The sequence below is a fragment of the Macrosteles quadrilineatus genome, unplaced genomic scaffold (genome assembly GCF_028750875.1).
Source record: "Macrosteles quadrilineatus isolate MER2022 unplaced genomic scaffold, UCM_ALF_1.0 Scaffold_2__2_contigs__length_208266976, whole genome shotgun sequence".
Classification (NCBI taxonomy): Eukaryota; Metazoa; Arthropoda; class Insecta; order Hemiptera; family Cicadellidae; genus Macrosteles; species Macrosteles quadrilineatus.
The window spans coordinates 197,344,134-197,356,174 of NW_026542595.1; the positions used below are offsets into that span (position 1 = coordinate 197,344,134).

Here is a 12,041-nt window from a genome sequence, read left to right on the forward strand (position 1 = left end):
GTACAAGCTATCATTGCAGGGTGAGAATCAATTGAAAAAGTAGATTATAAAGTTTTGTTTTACACCACTTTGGTAAACATTGTTATACAATTAGCCTCTACAGACAGAATTTAGATTTAACTACGATTTTAAATTAATTACATACTTTTATTTTTCTGAATCTCAAAACTTCATACTAGATTGAACTGTCAAAAGTCTGAAGTAATAGCACTAGGGGTTAATTGATCCCTAAAGGTCAAGGTTTTAAAGTTCTTGTAGAACTAATTAGTTCTATAATTTTACCACTCAGTTATTGTTGTTCACCATTATTGTAAGCTGCAAGGAACATGACTTCAGAAGAACGATTTGAAATTGTGTAATTAACTTAAAATCTTGTTTAAAATATAAAAAAATTAAATGATAGGCCAATTTAGCAAACTATGTTTACCAAAGAGGTATCAAACAAACTCAGAATCTCCTCTTTCATTATTCTCATTCCGTGATGATAGTTTGTGTGTTTTTTCATATAGAGTTTATAAAGTGTAACAATAATTTAGAATCACTCTGTACATTGTAGCACATACCCCTGCTTAAAACTGCAAAATACTCTATAAACGTATAGTATTAACATAACTATTTCTTCGTTTGAACCACTTGTGCATTTACACCCCCAAGATAACCGTTTTAAATTGTAACTTAGTTAAGATTTAGTAGTTTACGCAACGATCACGTAAAGATAGTCTTTAAGACACGAGTATCAAATGTAAAATACGAGCCTTGTTGAGTGCAACAATCACTACTAATAACGTTATGAGAGGTTATGTTTCCGTTTATAACCTCTCATTGCCTTTGATTGTGATGCAGCGACTCATTGAACCAACCACCCACTCATTGTATAATTAATTAAATTGGCCTCAACAAGTTACAATTCGAAGCATTATATTTTACCTATTTTCTCTCAATCCTCGAACCTCATTGGTCCAAACTTGTACTGTAAAGTAACAAAACAATGCTGTTAAGTAAGTAAACAGTTCTGTTAAGTGGATCTTTTCCATTCTAAGAACTGAATTGAAAAGGCTATTTAAAAAACGGTCATAGGTAAAATAAATTAGACTAAAATTTAGGAACTCCTTCAAACTATTAAGTTGAATAGGCTACATTAGGATTACTTCAACCATAATTGAACATAGATAGATTTATCATCTTTATGGAACATCGGTGATAGATATTTTAGGGTTGCTTCTGTCCGGTTTACGTCGAGGATGTTTATCAAATGTTACTTTATTTTAGTTAGATGTAAAACAACACTAATAAACTGTGGCATGTCATATGTTGGCCTCCTACGATCACACAGCAAGGTACAACTAACAAAATACACCTAAAATGAAAGAAACACATTTAGAAGACATCAACGCACTCCAAACCTTCATTACATAAAACACTTTAAAACCTCTAGATTCCACAATATGATGTGTTTACCACTTAAAAGAAATTCTCCACTTACCCAACAAATATTTTAAAAGACACTTGTAAACAGCAGAACACAGTTCACCAAAGCTACCACAGTTTGAACTAACCGAAATCACGGACGTCGAAGATAGCTGGGTCATTGTAGAGACCTTCTGACTCAACAACCACTACAAGACTACACAACATAGCGAGAACCAACAGACAGAGTTTACTTAAGTCAAGAGTCAACAAATGACAAACAAGGAGGTATATGGAAGTAATCGAGGAAAATCTGGTAAAAACTATAAGTTTTGGAAAGATTTCGTTGATTGGGAACCGTTTATTGATTGAAAGGAATTTCATGTGTCAATATTTGAACTTTTTGTTGATAATTGGTCGTCTACTAGCTACATTATTACATGAGTTGTAGACGTATTATCAATAATAGCGTATTAATTTATAGTTACAATGTGACAAAAATGGAATAAACAAACAAAACATTTTTTGTAGGGTAGATTAGAAGGGGAAATGAGTAAGTTGACAAATCAATATTTTTGACATGTTTTTACTAGGTTTTAGTTGTTTTTCTATGTATTTTTCTATAGATAAAATATACATGTTAAATATAGCATATCTTCTCTGAGTCAACGTGATAGATGGACTAAAATAAGTCTAGTTTAAGTTATTTAAAATAAAGTATTAGTGATTAGAAACCACTTCGTGTTTATAAATGAATCTTTGAGTGAATACTTAAATTTTTGTTGAAAAAGTCGTCATTCCATTTAACCAACAAGCCATTATTAGTTACTACTGGTTTTTACAAGATCTTTTCTTAGAAAGACTATTTTGGAAAAACCGTATACGATAATGTTTGGATAGTGATAAGTGTTAATTCTAAGCGTTGCTTATTCTAGCTCGCAGTTTTCTCGAAAAAACTGTAATTCCACGTACCAATTTATAAATTCCGATGTATTTAATATATGATTTCTTCCTTAATCCATGCGTTTTTAATTCTGATAAACTGGTTGCCATGTTTGAGTAAAATACTATACTTGTGGCTTTACCCATGGATATGGATACAGAATTTAATAAACAGTACTTTTTGGTTACTGTAGAGCAAGTGGGATAGTCTCGTCAATGATTATAAAATAAATCTAGTTTCAAAGATGTGTTAACATTATAAATAATGTCATTGATCACTATTCTCTAAATAAGTGCCACTGTGTAGCAGTACGACTACTACTTTTAATCATTCACTGTCTGGGTTGTAGAAGGCTGACAAAAACTATCCAAGATGATTATTTCATCGAAAATGTGTGTGAACGTTCAACTTTAGATGTTATCCTCTTCATGAAATATGTATGCTTTCATCAAATTGTCGTGTTATCCTGGTAGCGGAAATTCTAAATTAAAATTTAGTTCAGAAAAACAAAATTCCAGATTTTTGACCATTTTCAGTACCGACCCCCTTAAGCTGATTCTTATTTTATATATTACGAATGTAGTAAAGTTTAGGAGAAAAATACGTCTAATAACAGACGAAACGTGAATTTTGAACTCTCGTTATTTAAATTACAAATCTTTTATTCCAGGTTTAATTAGAAAATATATTGTTATAACAATTCGTGTTCCCAGGATTAGAGAGCGTAAACTACCGAACTCGGACAGAAATTTCAAATGGACTCGTTTTGTTTTATAGGTAAGAATAACAAAACAACTTCATCAGTACACAATGTGCAGCAAAACTGCATTTTTATACATAAACCTATAGATAGCCTTAAAAGTTTTTATTACGTACAGTAATTTATTCAAATTACAGTAGGCCTCTAACTGTAATCAACTGTAAGAAGAATTTTTTTATCATTAAGTATTTTTATAAGAAACCCTTAAAATACAAACGCTACAAAACTATAAATTGTTAATTCGTCAATTTAGTTCACCTAAACTAATCCAAACACATGTTGAAATGCCTAAATTAAAATTAAATTCACAAAATATTTTTGTCCCTACTTACCCTTGTCTTCCTCAGGCTAGCTGTCACTGACTAACTACATCAGCCCAATCTGGCTGACCCCCTCACCCTTGCTGATAACAGTTCTCAGTTCAGCATCCAAGATAACAACACTCGTCATATCGACGGAACCGTTTACTAATTTTTTTTCCAGTTGTCAGTGCAATTAATAAATTATTCATATCAGAACGGTTGTCTTTAGAATTTTATTGTTTCTGATTTGTGCGATTTGTAAATGTTTTTATAAATGGTCTTACAGATTGACTACTATAGACAGTTTGTATATAATGTATGGTAAAGATACAAAAATGCAATTTAACAGAAAGTTCTGTACAAATATGAAATTTTAAGAGGATAGGGATATATCAAATGAGTTTAGTTAAATTCGATTAAATATTGAACGCTTTAAGGTCTTGGGAATTGTTGTTTGAGGAAAAAAAGTACGACACTAATAAGTAAAATAGTTTTTTTTTAACGGTAGTAAATTTTGTTTAGCAGTCTATTCTTAAACGTGAAAAGTCTTTATTGAGGGAAGAAAAGCATTTTTGTACAGTCACCCAACAAAGTTGGCTTCCTTGTACTGTTTATAGTACAGAAAGCTGCTAATTGCTGCATATACTTTGTCGTACGGTCTATACTTTGGCACACATCAGGATTCCAACGAAACAACACAAAACAGCGTGGTTCTATTATGCACGTAATCCGTGTACGCTTGGAAATAGGTTGGCAACATTTAAAGATAATAATACTATGAGCAGCTGATTGACTGTTATAACTACGATTTAACCTGTCGTTTCATGTTTATAATTTCGGTATTTCTGAACTTTTTTGACTTTTATTTTAAACGTTTTTAAAACATTTCAACGGTCTTAATAAACAAGAAAATACCGTTAAGGCATTTTTTTAGGCGCGGAAACCATTTCAAATTACAAAAACATACGGAACTATATTCTTAAGTCGCGGAGCACATTTCTTGCCGAGGAAAAATAGCGGAGTAATACGGACCGGGTACTACTTTCTCTAGAGCACCTATTTGTGTTGTCAGCTGAACCTAAAATCGTGTTGTATAGTGTTTGAAAGACTAATTATTTATATGCTTTATAATGACTGTAGGAAAAATATAATGTGTAACGCGAGTGCAAAAGGCCTTTGCTGCACTCGAGATCATTCCTCTCGTAAACATTGCTCTCGTGTGCAGCAAAGTGCCACTTTGCCCACTAGTTACACAAATAACTATTGCTTGAATGACGGATGAATTTCATGGAAATATTTATCCAAACTAAATTAACCTGATTTCATTACAAAGGATACAACTCCTATAATTTTAAATACTTATGGCAATAATCGTATGACCCTACAATTGACAGGTTTTCTTGCCACAATCACAGAATCAATTCAACGAAAGTAAAATACAGTAATTTATATTTTAAATTATATACGATACTGTATATGTGTATTTTTATATTGATAATAATTATCTTACGAAGTTAAGTCGAAACAATTCTCCCAATTGCTAAAAGTTCTTATTGCCTGATAACACTTTGTCTTTTATATACAGGTTGGCCTACTTTTCAACGTGGGCTCCGAATTTCTAAATCACATTCATAAACGTAATTGGCAATAGATCAGACTTGAACCCAGCCTCTAACCTTGAAAAATCATTAGACCGGCCGTGCTCATATAAATATAAACTATTCGCTATATTAGTTTAAACTACGACTTACTTCTAGCAAAACACACGTCGTCTTCGGACAAGCGAATTGAAATCGACTGACTGAGGCCACTTCCTCATTACAGTCTAGCAATTAATTAGTTTGGATCTGATGGGAAGAAACTAACACAGCCTAACTACAAGGTGCATTGACTTTGGATACTGCAAGTAGACGTCCTTTTGTAAAATCTGAAGTGGTTTGAATTGTGTTTGTGGTAAGCGTAGAAAGGGTTGATAAAGTCTTATCTGTGTGACACAGGAAATAGTTTACAAATATCGTCGTATTACTAAATGCATTAAGAGGGTGACTCATTTTGTGTTCGTATTATAAGCTAAATATGATTAATTCAGTGAGTGGAGATTGGAGTAAAATGTTCTGAAGCTTTGTTGCTGACTAAGATCAGCTGTTTGCAGATTGTTGCTTTATTGTTGTTCCTCCTAAAACTACTAATATGATTAATTCAGTGAGTGGAGATCGGAGTAAAATGTTCTGAAGCTTTGTTGCTGACTAAGATCAGCTGTTTGCAGATTGTTGCTTTATTGTTGTTCCTCCTAAAACTACTAATATGATTAATTCAGTGAGTGGAGATCGGAGTAAAATGTTCTGAAGCTTTGTTGCTGACTAAGATCAGCTGTTTGCAGATTGTTGCTTTATTGTTGTTCCTCCTAAAACTACTAATATGAATAGTTCAGTGTGAGTGGAGATCGGAGTAAAATGTTCTGAAGCTTTGTTGCTGACTAAGATCAGCTGTTTGCAGATTGTTGCTTTATTGTTGTTCCTCCTAAAACTACTAATATGAATAGTTCAGTGTGAGTGGAGATTGGAGTAAAATGTTCTGATGCTTTGTCGCTGACTAAGATCAGCTGTTTGCAGATTGTTGCTTTATTGTTGTTCCTCCTAAAACTACTAAATTCAGTGTGAGTGGAGATTGGAGTAAAATGTTCTGAAGCTTTGTTGCTGACTAAGATCAGCTGTTTGCAGATTGTTGCTTTATTGTTGTTCCTCATAAAACTACTAATATGATTATTCAGTGTGAGTTGAGATTGGAGTAAAATGTTCTGAAGCTTTGTTGCTGACTAAGGTCAGCTGTTTGCAGATTGTTGCTTTATCGTTGTTCCTCCTAAAACTACTAATATGATTAATTCAGTGTGAGTTGAGATTGGATTAAAATGTTCTGAAGCTTTTTGCTAACTAAGATCAGCTGTTTGCAGATTGTTGCTTTATTGTTGTTCCTCCTAAAACTACTAATATGAATAATTCAGTGTGAGTGGAGATTGGAGTAAAATGTTCTGAAGCTTTGTTGCTGACTAAGATCAGCTGTATGCAGATTGTTGCTTTATTGTTGTTCCTCCTAAAACTACTAATATGAATAATTCAGTGTGAGTGGAGATTGGAGTAAAATGTTCTGAAGCTTTGTTGCTGACTAAGATCAGCTGTTTGCAGATTGTTGCTTTATTGTTGTTCCTCCTAAAACTACTAAATTCAGTGTGAGTGGAGATTGGAGTAAAATGTTCTGAAGCTTTGTTGCTGACTAAGATCAGCTGTTTGCAGATTGTTGCTTTATTTTTGTTCCTCATAAAACTACTAATATGATTATTCAGTGTGAGTTGAGATTGGAGTAAAATGTTCTGAAGCTTTGTTGCTGACTAAGGTCAGCTGTTTGCAGATTGTTGCTTTATCGTTGTTCCTCCTAAAACTACTAATATGATTAATTCAGTGTGAGTTGAGATTGGATTAAAATGTTCTGAAGCTTTTTGCTAACTAAGATCAGCTGTTTGCAGATTGTTGCTTTATTGTTGTTCCTCCTAAAACTACTAATATGAATAATTCAGTGTGAGTGGAGATTGGAGTAAAATGTTCTGAAGCTTTGTTGCTGACTAAGATCAGCTGTATGCAGATTGTTGCTTTATTGTTGTTCCTCCTAAAACTACTAATATGAATAATTCAGTGTGAGTGGAGATTGGAGTAAAATGTTCTGAAGCTTTGTTGCTGACTAAGATCAGCTGTTTGCAGATTGTTGCTTTATTGTTGTTCCTCCTAAAACTACTAATATGAATAGTTCAGTGTGAGTAGAGATTGGAGTAAAATGTTCTGAAGCTTTGTTGCTGACTAAGATCAGCTGTTTCTTTATGTGGAGCAGATTTATGCTTCATTGTTGATCTTCCTACAACTACTAAATAAATATATGTATTGGGCTCTAATTTATGAAGGTAATGTTACATGAATCAAAAGAGAATCATAAAACCGCAGATTATACTTTGTAAAACCACATAATGTATATAGTCAATGGTAAAACTCACTACATATATAAACATACCTCAAAGTGGTTTTCAGCTGTTCAATCACGATGGCATATCCATAAGGCATCTTCAATCCATGATAAAATACACCATAGGCCTACACTATACAACACAGATATTATTTACTGTATTAATATCAACCAATTACGGATGCAATGCATCTTATTAACTATTGGAAAAAAATTACTTACAACAATTCTTTGAGTTACAATAATGGTAAGTCGTCTTATTTATGGTAATACTAGACATCGGGCAAAAATATGAAGCAGCAATTCAGTGTGCTAAAATATTTTGTAAAACTACCACATTGTCGAAATGAAAAATGTACTATATTGCGATAAAGTACAAATACAGAAAGCTTAGTCAATTCCAATCAACATTTTGAATTATTTTCACAACGTGAAATCATCTCAGAATTAAATACAGTACAATTGAAGTCAAGCAACATAACACCTGAACACTGAAGAGTCCATGGTCTACTAGTAGAATTCTGAACACTACTGGTTTTACTGTGAAATTCGTTTGAATTGCTAAACCGGCCTTCAAAGATAAAAATAATTACGCTTTCTCTTTTGCCACAGCCAATAATTTTGTTAGGAATGCCCTTGTAAACCCCAGTTCATTCTCAAAACTCAACGCAAATTTAGCAAACCTACCACATAAATTGTCTGGAGTGGTCACAGTAATCGCCTTCAAATCTGAAGGTCGCTAGTTTGATTTCGAGAAGGATTGATTCTTGATTCACATTTCATCGTGCTAAGCTAACGAAGCTAAAAAAGTCAACATGAGAAGGTAATACATTTCCTTTACAAAAACGCCAAATTAATTCCAAAGGTTAAAAACATGAACAGACAAAATGGCAATGGTTTTCATTAAATACAATAAAATAGTATTGTGACTATGTTTAGTTAAACTTGTTTCTCTATATTTTATAAACTTAAAACATTTTAACTGTTTTATAACTATACATACATTTCTGAAATAGCATTATCATAATATCCCAACAATTGGCTGCTATACTAATTTTCAGTTATGGTTGATTATGTAAGACTATTTTAACAGTTGTTAGGGTTTTTTAAATAACACTCTTACACACCAATATAGCTTTTAAATTTTGACATAATTAGAGTAAAACCATACTTGGTTGTAAAAAAACTAAATTCTTTTAGTTTCAACGTAAACATTTTTTATCTAGAATTTTAATCGAGTTATTGCAAATTTTTGAGTAATATCATAATAGCTTAATTACTTGGGCTGGAATGCTCATTTTATTCGCAGGGCTAGTAAGATTTTGACAGGTTAGGCTATGTAATAATATGCTACATATAGTTTATTTTACAAAAGTAACGTAACCGCATAACATATAAAGGTCTTTAAACCTTTATATGCGGAACCTTTGCGGTGTGGATCATCCGCGAAAAATAACAACTTTAATTTTAATAAAGGACAAATAGTAAAACAATTGAATAAACTGTTTTAGTCATAAGTTTTGCCACAACTATTGCGTTTTGCAGTCCACTGAAATCAATTTCATTGCACAATATTCAGTAGTGAAATCACTAAAACTCTGGTTTTCGAAACGTTTCAGGTTCGACGACAATCTGCGCAGTTTCCATTTTATCTTGTTTGTGTTATCATGTACTTATTTTTGCCAGGAAAACTACTTACTTAACAAACAAATGTAAAAGAAAATCTTCATTATAACTACCCACTTTGAGGGTATTTCAACGCATTCGATAAAATTCTAGCTCATATACAATCGATTGTAAAAGCGACGTTTTCAAAAAGATGCGGCCTAAACCATGCGTTGATTCCAACCAACTCCAAACTTTATTAGCCTATTACATTATATTCTCTCTAAATAATGCAAGATTGAATTAATGATTCTACTATTTCTACCTTTCCTAGATCTTTCCTATATCAAGATTAATCTCAACATTTGGTAACACTCAATTCAATACATGTGGTCTATAAGGAAACAATCCCGTGTTCCACAAAATTGAACAATTTTTCACCTAACACTAAATTGACCTGACTGGATTCCCGAAGAACATCTGCGCATCACGGGGATCCAGCGATCGTGGTGACAGCCGCAAGATTAAGGATTAAGGATATGAAGGAGTAATCCAAAGCAGGACCTCCTTGGAAGATCCTGCGTCCCTAAGAAGATCAAACGGCTGTTCTAAACTGTATTGAATTTGTTTGTTACGTGCCGAAAACTGTTTTGCAACTTTTTTCATCAATCGTTTCAGTGAAAGAAGATAAGAACCAGAGAAACTAATTGTTGTGTAATAATTGATGAAGAAGTACATAGAGGTTTGAAAAATAGGAAGTACCTTGTGTCTTTTGGAACAATAATTATGAAGATCCGTCTAGTTTAAAATTGCTTGTTTGCACACATTTTCTCTGCGACTTTCTTATCAATAAATTGAATACGGAAACAGACTTTTCATAATGTATAATCAACAAAAGAGACAGCACATTGTAATTCCCTGTCTAATTTCACGGAAACCATAAATTTGTTTTCATATTGTAACTTGGAAAGCCCGGGAGCAGAGTCGTAAGAAATTTTAGGAATTCACTTCACTGAGACGATATATTTTTTACGTATTTTAGATGAACATGAATGTGAATTAAATGTTTTACTTGTGTCGCTTTATTACTCTCTAACCCCAAATGTTTTTTAGTCGATATAATATTTTTATAAGGCCCGATGGAGGACAGTTGGATGCAGTTTTGTATCATCATCACAAAGTTCAGACAACAGTGTTTGTAATGAATGAAGGATTTTTAGAGACAATATTCATTAAATATATAAATAAAAATATAAAATCAGCTTGGATTTTTTAAATTTAGCCATTTTAAAAAGTACACTGTGTATATACCCTATAATAAATTATTTCCTATGAAAGCCAGGTATAAACTGCATTGATAGCTAGCGTTGTAATAATAAACCAAACTGAGTTTGTTACATGTCAAAGTTGTATCTCTCTGAATACAGTACGTCTATACACTTACAAACGTGCATGGATGGTGATAACGTGTAAAAATCACAATTCATTCAAGCTCATTCAACACATCAGTTTAAAGTGCACCAAGTACTACTGAACAGTAAACAAAATATTTCCTAGAATCCACAATCGCTGGGGCAAATTTGCACAGCGATATTCGAATGTTTATTTACGTTAGTCAGTTAAATTCCGACGGCAGCTACGAGCTATAATTTTGTAAGTTCGTGTTATGAAAGTACTTTATCGAAGCTCATTAAGTTTTAAAAAGCGTTATCCTAATCGCTTCTAGTCACCCGCAACTGTTGGTCTTGATCGTCTAGTATGGGTCGCTGCTATTTGTGAAAGCAATAAAACTTGCGGTTGAGTCTTAGGTTAATGAATATTGTTATGCGATATCTAGTGGATACAGTTTGATTCATTAGTTCATCAACCTAGGAGTAGCGAATCTTTGCAAGTGGACAAGAAAACCTAAAAAAAACTTATCAAAAAGTCAAAGTGCGTCAACGATTTGAAGCCATGAAACATTCAAGCATTAATGAAACATATCAAGTGCCTTGGATATGCAACGATCCTAAGAAGAAAACATCAAAGGCTAACCTTCAAAGCACTTCTTGCAGAGCAACAACAGCAGAGAACCTCGAGACATTTAAAAGTATTATTGAACGTATAGTTTTGTGGTCTTGGAGTTTGTTTCTTCTTTCTGTTGAATCAGTCTAAAGTATCCCTGATCTTTTTTATGAATGTCATGAGCCATAAGAAAAGATGTTCAAGGTTAATAACGAGTATTCACCTAGTATTTATGAATTAAATATTCAATACTTTTGTTTTAGGATAAGCTTGTCAATAAATGTGGTGCTGGGTTGATAAAACCCGAACTGAAGGCTTATTAAGGATGTGTTATTTATTTGTGCGTTTAGGGTTCGTAGAGCTTTGTGTATTATAGGTTATCGTGATTTATACAAATATACACTTGGTTTCCTCTAAATGGCAACCACAATTCCCAAAACACAGAAATTCAGAAATTAGTTACTTCGAGATCTTTTGCACTACCCATCGCTGTCACCCATAACTTACGGTCATTCGATCACAGCACATTATAGAAGTCTAAGGTGGCGATAAAGGTGCATATTTTAAGCCATAATACGAGTTTAGAATGTAGTGTGGTAGTCATATGTGTTGCTTTGTTACGAAATGAGAACAGCTGTTTATTTAGGAAGGATCAAGCTCAGATCAGGAACAGCTAGGTCCTATTTCGTACTACCAAAAAGCTACTGACTTTCTCAGGATCGATTCAACCGGCAGCCTTTTGATTGCTAGGCAAACACTACAATGTCTCAGCTACACAGATATTGATATTTAATGTGGTTTTAAACGTTTCTCAAGGGTTTTAGATTAGATTCATTTGACGCTGATGAAGAAAAAGAAGGTGAAGGATAATTGTTGAATTAATAGCTTTGTTACTAAGATCAGCTGGTCTTTAGTCAGGACCATTTATTATAAGTCAAACAATCAAGGACAGCTGGGTCCATCAAAAAGCTAAAGGTTTTTCTCAGAATCCAACCAGCAACATCTTTATTTC

The 12,041-nt window shown here is 33.1% G+C and overlaps 1 protein-coding gene across 5 annotated transcripts in view; it reads right to left on the reverse strand.

The window, feature by feature from the left end:
* The window catches only part of LOC128987491 (protein peste-like), a 33,542-nt gene that overhangs the window by 15,214 nt on the left and 6,287 nt on the right, over window positions 1-12,041 (reverse strand). The window contains exon 1 of one of the 5 annotated variants that reach the window (XM_054408363.1): window positions 5,164-5,186. The exons of 2 other annotated variants lie outside the window; for them this stretch is intronic. The gene's annotated coding sequence lies outside the window, so the exon portion shown is untranslated. Of the gene's footprint in view, window positions 1-1,483; window positions 1,509-3,442; window positions 3,538-5,163; window positions 5,187-12,041 lie in introns of those variants that run through there. 2 more of the 5 variants (XM_054408360.1, XM_054408362.1) reach the window with 2 other exon arrangements.